Source organism: Ornithodoros turicata, chromosome 8 (genome assembly GCF_037126465.1).
Source record: "Ornithodoros turicata isolate Travis chromosome 8, ASM3712646v1, whole genome shotgun sequence".
Taxonomy (NCBI): Eukaryota; Metazoa; Arthropoda; class Arachnida; order Ixodida; family Argasidae; genus Ornithodoros; species Ornithodoros turicata.
The window spans coordinates 12,884,446-12,893,760 of NC_088208.1; positions in this window are offsets into that span (position 1 = coordinate 12,884,446).

A 9,315-nucleotide genomic window follows, 5' to 3' on the forward strand; every position below is an offset into this window, starting at 1 on the left:
TGTGATCTTTAAAGCAAGCTATTAGCGGTCCAAACATGCGAACCACATTGTTTGAATAAGGTAAGAATGTTTGCAGGTTGATCATGCTACCTAAAACCGTGAAAACATCCCGGTACACAACAAAACACGAAAAAAGGATAACAAAACTTTATTGTCGTGATAAGTGATTTTATTATGTCTTGCGATGTGAAAAGTGCTCTAGCCGGACATGTAGTCAATAATCCACCTGATTAAACCCAGACCGAACTTTTCTTCCATGGGAAACACACCGTACAAACAGTCCTGGAAGAGAAGGCTTGTGTATGGTTCGTGTGTATGGTTGATGGCATGGCATATGCGGCAAAGGTGCCCACAACTCTTTGGTCATGAATTTTGAAATACATGGCTTACACTTCAACATAATTAGTCTAGCGTATATAAGAGCGGAAATACCGGTATCATCGCAGAGCTTTGCGCCTACGAAGCTCTCACCGCAGATAATTGCACAATGGTAAAAGGGGTTGAGGGAGTTTGCAAAACCGTTAGGCTCTTCTCGAATGCGTTTGTTCTTTCTTTTTTTGCATTTTATTATATTTGCTCTTGTGTCATGTTTAATTTGTGAGTGCTTCTAATGTTTCCTCGTGGCGCTATTTAGTTTTACTTGTTGTACGTGATAATATGACGCATTATATTTGACAAAGCTTTTTCATTGTTCAGATGGGACGAATCCAAAATTCTTGGAATCCGAGTCCGATTCCGAATCCAAAGAAGGTTCAACGAATCCACGAATCTTACGAATGTCGAATCTTTCGAGTCCTTTCTTTAAAAGGAGTTTAAAAAGCGAGGAAAAAGAACACTTCTAGTGAAAATTGCTTTGAAGCAGAATATGATGCCTTGGTTTAATGAAAAACAACACAAATAATGCTTCAGTTTCAGGAGAAAATATACCCATATAGTCCTTCTTAAACGTAATTTATTTAACGTGTTGTTCGTCGACTACAAGAAACGCATAAATTCTCGAGTCTGAATTATTTCCATAAAACTAAGCAACAGTCGAATGCAAAACCGGGCTACTTCGAAGCTTGTAACAGTTCCTGCCTGAACTCTCTCAGTCCAGAGCAATGTAAACAAACGCACAAACAAACGGCCAATCAGGCTTTCCGCGGACTCCGGAGGCGCCAATTCGAAAAAGAAACGAACAAACGTGGTGGATTCGAAAGACTGGATTCGCCAGCACTGGGATTCGGATACCCGAATCTCGAACCTCTGCCTAGGATTCGAAGATTCGTTTGGCACATCCATAGTTCATATCCTACATAGTTGTGTGTTCAACACTGTTCCCGTGACAATTGTTTTGGCACATGCTGCCTCCTAATGCCGTCCAGGCTCGGCGATCTCGTCGAGCTGCCTCTATTTCCGCGACCCCGCCCATTGTATGCTGAATTAAATGAATGAAATGAATTGAAGGGGTCTGTTCGCACGCCGTAGGCGAGTTTGACGCAGTTTACGAGACCATACATCGAGTGAGACAACAGCCAGTTACTTGAGCACACTTTAATTTTGCAAACTTTCCCCTCTTATAGACTCCTTCACGTATACTACTCAACATTCCGGTTGCTCGTAGGGTTTCAAACTTTCCACTTTTCACCCCAACGCTTCGATGCAGCAAATGAAGCCGTCTTTACATGTTGAAAACTTTTTTGAAAAGAGGAACGGCGGCAGGAAAGAGGAACTTCCAAGTGGGCACCTTTGTTCACGCTTCAGTTACAAACGGCGCAACGGGTGAATCTTTTTGCATTACTGTCATGATGACGGAAACTTTCATGCCGCGCAGATATATTTTTGCACCTTATAGCCCCTTTAACAAACACCCCATTTGGGTGCTCTAGCGCAGATTATGCAAGCATAAAACATACCATTGTCACAACGGAATCTTCGAAAGGGTAGTCTCCGAGAGAACGCAAGCGCCACTGCTCGGCGGCAACCGATTCGTGGAATTGAACCTCTGTATGCCATAAGGGGACAAGTCGACTTATCCCCTTTTGACTATTTTTGCTGCAATGACATCTACATACCAGTATGCACCTGCCAACGAAAATTTAGGACCTCACTATGATTTGTTGGCCCGCTACAGCATAGTGAAAAACGGGAAACGCATGTGTGTCAGTGGGACGGACAATCAGATCAGGCCCCTTTTCTCAGTTTGGGATTTTTCGACTTATCCCCTTATTGTATACAGAGGTTCAATTATGGCCGCCTCCTGCGAGCCGAGTTCGCTCTCCTCATATCTCATCCGTGTTCACCGCCCACGTTCCTTACTTTTAAAGAGTGTCGCTCGTGCCATTGCTCATGCTCTGCCGCATTCTACAAAAGGACTGTACGTCCGCCCGCGCAGTGATTTATGCAGGATCACAAACACGGGGAGCTGTTGGAAAACATTGATGGGTGGGATCACTATTACAGCCACGTTGTAACCGCTCTATCTACCATTGGTTACATGCACCTAAGGCTGAAATAACACTGGTCCCCCTGTAGGGGATCCACAGGGAAAAATGTTTGGGGGCGTTGCCACACAGTTTAGGGGCTGTTACGTGGTGTAGGAGAGAAGGTTAAAAATTGGCATGTTTGGTGTGTCATTAAAATCGCACTGGGGTTCTTATCGATTTTAAGGTGTAGGAGAGGATCTGGATAAATCACTGTGCCCACGTATTCTGCACCTGGGATTATACCTCTACAAATCCTCCATTCCTTTCTTGGACCCTGAACAGAAAGACCCTTCTCGTTGAACTGAGGATAATGCGACGCTCTTATGAATTCCGTCACGATGTTGTTGCTGACCGTAAACCGCGATCATATTATTGCCACACTACTCTGGATTCTATAGCTAAACATCCTCCTCGCACTAAGTCGCACGCCAGGTGCTCTAATTGTCAGGTTAGGTTGATCCCTTGGTCACGTGAAATATTATAACAAAGGAATCGGTACCCTCAGTTGACGCATAGTACTAGCACAGCTTGGGATAAAACTTTACGGGACACTGGGGTGTCGCATTTCTCCACTGCAGGGAGCAACACCCTGGTTGCAAACAGGAGCGGACACACATACCTAGATGGACAGAGTAGCCGGCCACTCGTTTCTTAGTCGATCTCGTTCGGTACAGAGTCACAAAATAGGGAGTAGAGTAGCGACACTGAGCCACGCGGGCGAACGAGGCCGCCATCTTGAGTCAGACGCGTCTGCGTCGCCTAGCAATAGGGTGCCGATCTCCCCCCTTTCCTGTGGAGAACAACGCGCAGTCGAGCCAGCGCGCAACCCAAGAAACCGGTTTTGGATGGAGGTAGCTCAACATGAACGGCGAGTACTTTGAAGGCGATACCACGTGACACGATCGGCCCAAATCGCGGACACTGAAACGCGGCTCCGGCGCGGGAAACGAATGCGATACTCTGTCCCCCTATTTAGTGACTCCTATTCCGATAACTATAGCAGGGGGCCGCTCCCATGAAGAAGTTCGCAAGGCCAGTACCGTTTTCCGTCAACTTTTTTCACAGGCCCCAAGCTGCACTACTGCACTACCACATGGAGCGGTTACCAGAAGAACATATAGGTAGCGACTGCGAACGTCGAGGAAAGATACTGTCACCGCTTACATAACAGATAAGGAATGGCGTTACTGAAGATAAGACAAGGAGAGAGGCGTCCTGCGCGCAGATGCTGATGCCTGATCGCATGTTGTATTCCGTTCTTTCATGCAATCAACTATTTCTAACTGTGTGCAAAGAATACATACTCTTCCAATATGTACGCGCACATGTCAACATAATATGGAGAGACAATGGGCGCTTGTGGCGAGCGTGTTCGAATACAGTAGAAGCGCAAACAATATTTTTAATTTCAGTAAAAGTAGCGAATAAAATATGGCGTTACTCTCATGAGTAACTCTAACGGTTTTACTTTAAAAATTGTTTATCGATATGGGTATTTCGCTACTTTTTGCTGAATTAACGTGTATCCTGTTACATTGTTTCGGTGGCGTACACAATGCTACCAATACTATGCGAGGTGTTCATTACTAGCCTTTAGATAATTTTAGATAATTTTTATAACGAAGCTATGAGAGTAGCATTTTTGGAATTGAGTTCTACGGCCAGGCGCACACCATCACGAAGAGAGTATGCAACTACCAGATGACTTATTAACAAAAATTCATTAATTAACTTTTTAATTGGGGAATTGAGGGCAAAAGCGAGATAGCAGATTGAGAAAATATCCTCGTTGGACGCCATTCCATGTACAAACAATCCTGAAACACACACGTGCGTTAAAAAGTCTCTTTGAGACTTTTTTGCCTCAGCCTCCCTTTCACTTGTTTCTGAAAAAATAAATAAATATCAATATATCGCCTCGGTTTCGGTTTCGGCTCATTTGCATATCAAAATTTTGAGATGGATATTTTAACGCACGTGCGTGTTTAAGGTTTTCTTAAACGTGAAATGGCTTGCAACTAGGATCGTCTCTGAGTCTGCTATCTCGCTTTTGCCAGAAATCCCCTGAATAAAAAGTTCATTAGTGAATTTTAGGTAACAGGAGATATGCGAAATGAAGCGCCCTATCTTGTCCGTCAGCGAAAACGCACTCGCGCATTTTCGTCAGGGCAATGCTTGGAAAACATGGTTCCGCTATTCAGTGTACGCGGTTTGCGTTGCCGGTCAGTAAGTTTGATTGAATAGTGGCAGTTGAAGAGGGCTTCTGTTGTTTTGTCCTTCTATGTTCAAGTGCCTCATCTACCACTACGTTAGTAAAAGTTTGTTGTGTAGCAAGGCAACAGCCGGTAGCCTTGTATGAACGACACTGCAAGCTTTCTGTGTTGCTTAGTAAAGAATCATCTGAATACCACAACTTTTTTGCCGTGAAGAGGGCTGTGTATAACGGAACTCTGAAGAGAGAACAGAACAACTTTATTTAGTGATGATCAAGGTGCCACCGCATTGCTGCGTCAAGCTGTGCTAGCAGAGAGGAATAAAACAACAAAAAGGTGCGTATTCATGAATCGCTGTAACTGATCACTAGGAAGCGCCTGAAATAGTATTCTGTAGTTGAAGCTACTATCGGACCAGCCTAAAGATTAACGAGTAAAGTTTAACATTCTCGATTACTCAGAATTAATATGCAGTCTCTCATATCTGCCACTTTAGAATCGGACATTTGCCGCTCGTTCATGCACCACTGATGCAGAACCTGAGAGACAGACCTAATGTGATATCAGTGTTCCTGATTTGACTCCCTTGTAAAATCACTGAACTTATGGCGAATTATGTCACAACTGTCAGGTGAATTGTCAAGTGTGATAGATTGGAATATTGCTTTGCATATGTACCTGGTGTGCTCTCATGACGTACATCCTACTCCAAGTAAACATATGCACAATAATTAGCGGTCTCTACATGTGTTCCAGCCTCAGAACATGAATTTCCATCGCATATTCCACATACGTTACACACACGCACGCATCTCAGAAAACTATTTTTCGTGCACAAGGGAAAGTAAGAGAAGAAATTAGTCGACTCACTATATAAGCCAGAACATGAGAATAGGACATCATCTATGAATATTTTCAAATCTTATTTGTGTGTGTGTGCGCGCATGTGAATTGCCTCACACCGTTAAAAGGAAAATCACTTCTTGTAGTTGAACTACATAGAACAAAACCAGGCTTATTCCTGGTTAAGAACCATAGCATTTATGTTGATCAAATATTTATTTATTAAATGAAATAAGTAAATAAATGTTGGTCATGAAGTCACATGCTCGGCAAACGGGTGAAGTCGTGGCTTAAGGAGAAAAAGCAGCAATGATAGAACCAGATACCTTCCAACATCTAAATCTGAAACCTAGTACTAAATCGTCTGATTATATATCACAACCACCAAGTGCAGCAGCACTACAATTGTGGCGTGGTTCCAAGGATCTCAAGACATTAAGGAACAGATTGCTCGGTACAGTGTGGCAAATGGTATGAAAAACTCCTGTACCAAAATATTCCCCAAGGGGAAGAAATCAAATTGCCCCCTACTGTGACGCGGTAAAATGCAAAGATTTATAGGACCAGTATCTCATTAATCTTATCATCGCAACAGCACCTAAAACTAAAAAATGAAGTATTGCACGAAACAAAGTAAATACAAATGCCGAACGTCAATTATAAATGCCGTGTGAGATCTTGCTGAAAAAGGAATCGACCGCAAAACTGTAGGACTATTTCTCCTGTTGAGACTAGAGTTCTGAACAGTTTGTCGCTCGTACATTCCGCCGAAATGTTCGGTATTGCACCGAGGAATCGTGCTTCAAAACTTTCGGCCGTGGATTGGTTTTTAGCGGAACCCCCTCTAGCCGCGCTACAGCTCGTGAGAGATCTGCCCCAGCCATGGCGGTCGGGAGCGGCGCGCTCGACAGATGGCGCTATTTCGAATATCTCCTATTAGTCATGTTGTAGTTGCATACTTTCTTCGAGAGGATGTCCGCCTGGCCGTGGAACTCAACTGCAAATACGGCATCTATGCTGCTCTCATAGTTTTTTTAAATAACAATTCTGTAAAGGGTAAAAATAAGCACCCTGTATGCATGTGTATGGGTGACATACCCTTGCTGATTCCATGTAAGCAGTTAAATTTATGTTGTATTCCTCCAGAATCCCCTGAAACGGATATGTTGCGAACATTGATAAAGACGAAACTACCAAACCCTGTCCAGATACAATATTGAGGCTATGCTATAACAGTATACCTTGAATGACCTTGAAGGAATACCCTTCATGATAAAGATTAGCGGAGCTATTACAGACGAAACCAGCCAGCTGTGTAGCTTGACCCTCTTAGATTTCGCTAGAAAAAAATTGTAGGCATTCCCTTAGGGGTGCGTTTGTTGTATATAAGATTCTTTCTTCTCAAGATTTTGTTTTCCTGAACACTGGCCCCAACTTTTTCCAAACATGAAAAGAAAAGAAGAAAACGTTGTCCGTTCCGCGCATCCTTTCGACACATACGGACGACATCTGTGCGCTTTCTTTGCCTGGTGTTAGAGGGAAAGGGTCGAGCTAGCTTACCGAAGGGCATATGGAACGATACCAAATATGGTGACGTGGTGAGCGCTCAAGAACGGAGCGCATTTTGGGCCAACTTTACGATTAATTTTCGGCAAGTTAGCATTCTCGCAAGAGCCCGAGATTAGTTACGCTCATAAACTACTGCATGAAGATTAGCTTAACGCGAAAATATGAAGCTGATCTGTATTCATTATTTAACTAAGCGATCGAGCATATCGACCATTAGTAAAAAATGTCACTTTTGAGATGGGACAAATCCAGAATTTTCCGAATGCGAAACCGACTCCAGGGAAGGATCTGCGAATCCACGAATCTTACGAATCTTTTCTTTAAAAAAGAGTTCAGAAAGCCAGGGGGGGAAACACTTCTACTGAAAAGTGTTTTGAGGCAGAATTTGATATTTTTGTTTAATGAAAAACTAATTAAATAATAGTTCCTGGTCAGGAGAACATATATCCATCTAGTTTTTAAATGTAATTTATCTAGCATGTTGTCCATCGACAACAGGATATACCTAAGCTCCTGAGTCCGAATTGTTTCCATAAAACCAAGAAACAATCAAATGCAAAACCACGTTACTTTTTAACTTGTAAGGTAAGAATTCCTGCCTGAACTCTTTCAGTCCAGAGCAATGTAAGCAAACAAACAAGAAAACAACCGCCGCCAATCAGACTTTCGGCGAGCTCCGGAGACGCCAATTTTACGAAGAAAAAAATAAACGTGGTTGGTGGATTGCAAAGATTCGACTCGCCGTTTTGAGCACTAGGATCCGGATTCCTGAATCTCGAATCCTTGCCTAGGATTCGAGGATTCGCGGATTCGGTTGGCACATCCCTATAGTTTTGACATGCATGAGGTCGTCTGGAAAGTGAACAAATTCGTGCCATTTATAGAACAGATCCTCTCCTATAACATATTCAAGATTTAAACGTGTATTTTTTCTTGAAGGATAATTTTTTCTTTCGTCGCCATACTCCGCTGCGGCTCATTCGTTAGTTGAAGTCGTCTAGCAAGCAAAACTAACTAGCAGTAATGGCCAAAACAGTTCAATTTGATGAACTCGCTCATTCAGTTCAGCTAAATTTGCGATATCAGCTTTCGCTTTCTCTTGTTTATTACGAGCGTACCTTGTTGTGCGACAGCAGGAGCTTGCTAGGGCTGCTCAGCGCTCATGGCCCCAACGACTCACACACCATGTGTACTAGTCACGTAGTGGTATGACGTCACGAAGAGGTGAACGAATGAACGACTTTTTTGAACAGTTCACTCAAGTTAATACCCATTAATGAGAGTAAAAGACACGATAGCAAATTTTAGCTCAACCACGTGGGTCAGAATAAGTCAAAATCCTTCACCTTACGTCCACGCTTCAGTCTTCGTCTCTCTGCTGCGGAACGTCTCGAAATGAAATCTTTCACGTCACGCGTTCAGACTGAACGCAAACAAAAGTGAACAACGATGGCACCAGTTCCAATTGCTGGAAGAGGCGAGAGGGGACGCCATATACATGTATGATATATGCTGGTCACGCAGACAGGTACAGGAACGCCTTCCTCTATGTTTATTCCGGAGTATTGACCACAGCTGCGCACATCAACGTGGAATTTCCCGAGGAAGGTGAAATAAATGTGGAAAACGGAACGCCGGCAACACGACCGCCGACTAATTTCAATCAAGGTGTCATTTAAATCCGTTACAGGTTGCACTGCATTTAATTTTTGGGACACAATTTTATCACGGAAAACTACAGGGACCACATACTGCATTGCTTGACATTAAAATCTTGACAGCGTAATTTAAATACTTTGTTTTCTGCACGAAAGTAAGTGAACTTAACTGGATTCAGCATCTCCATGGATTTCCAGGAAAGTTCGATGCAGTGGAACATGCTGTCCTTGAACGCTGTGCTATTCTGAAACAGGGGCAAAACGAAGCAAAGGCTTAGTCTAGCTTTGGTCATGGTCAGTTGGGTGTTTATATGGGTATCTAACGATCGAATTGAAGAATTTAGACTGATTAAATTGTTGCAGTTGTGTACATTAGCTGGCCTGTAATGATGTAAATGTAATTCCAATTCTTTCACAATTCAGCTGCAGTTCAGAAGCAGTTACCGTTTATTGGGTTCAGTTATTTCCAACGATGAGCTCGTTCAAATTCTTTTTCTGTATTACTTACAAAACATTGAGCAAGTTACTTGTAAGCGTTCAGAACTGCACAATAAGTTTGTAAAGCGA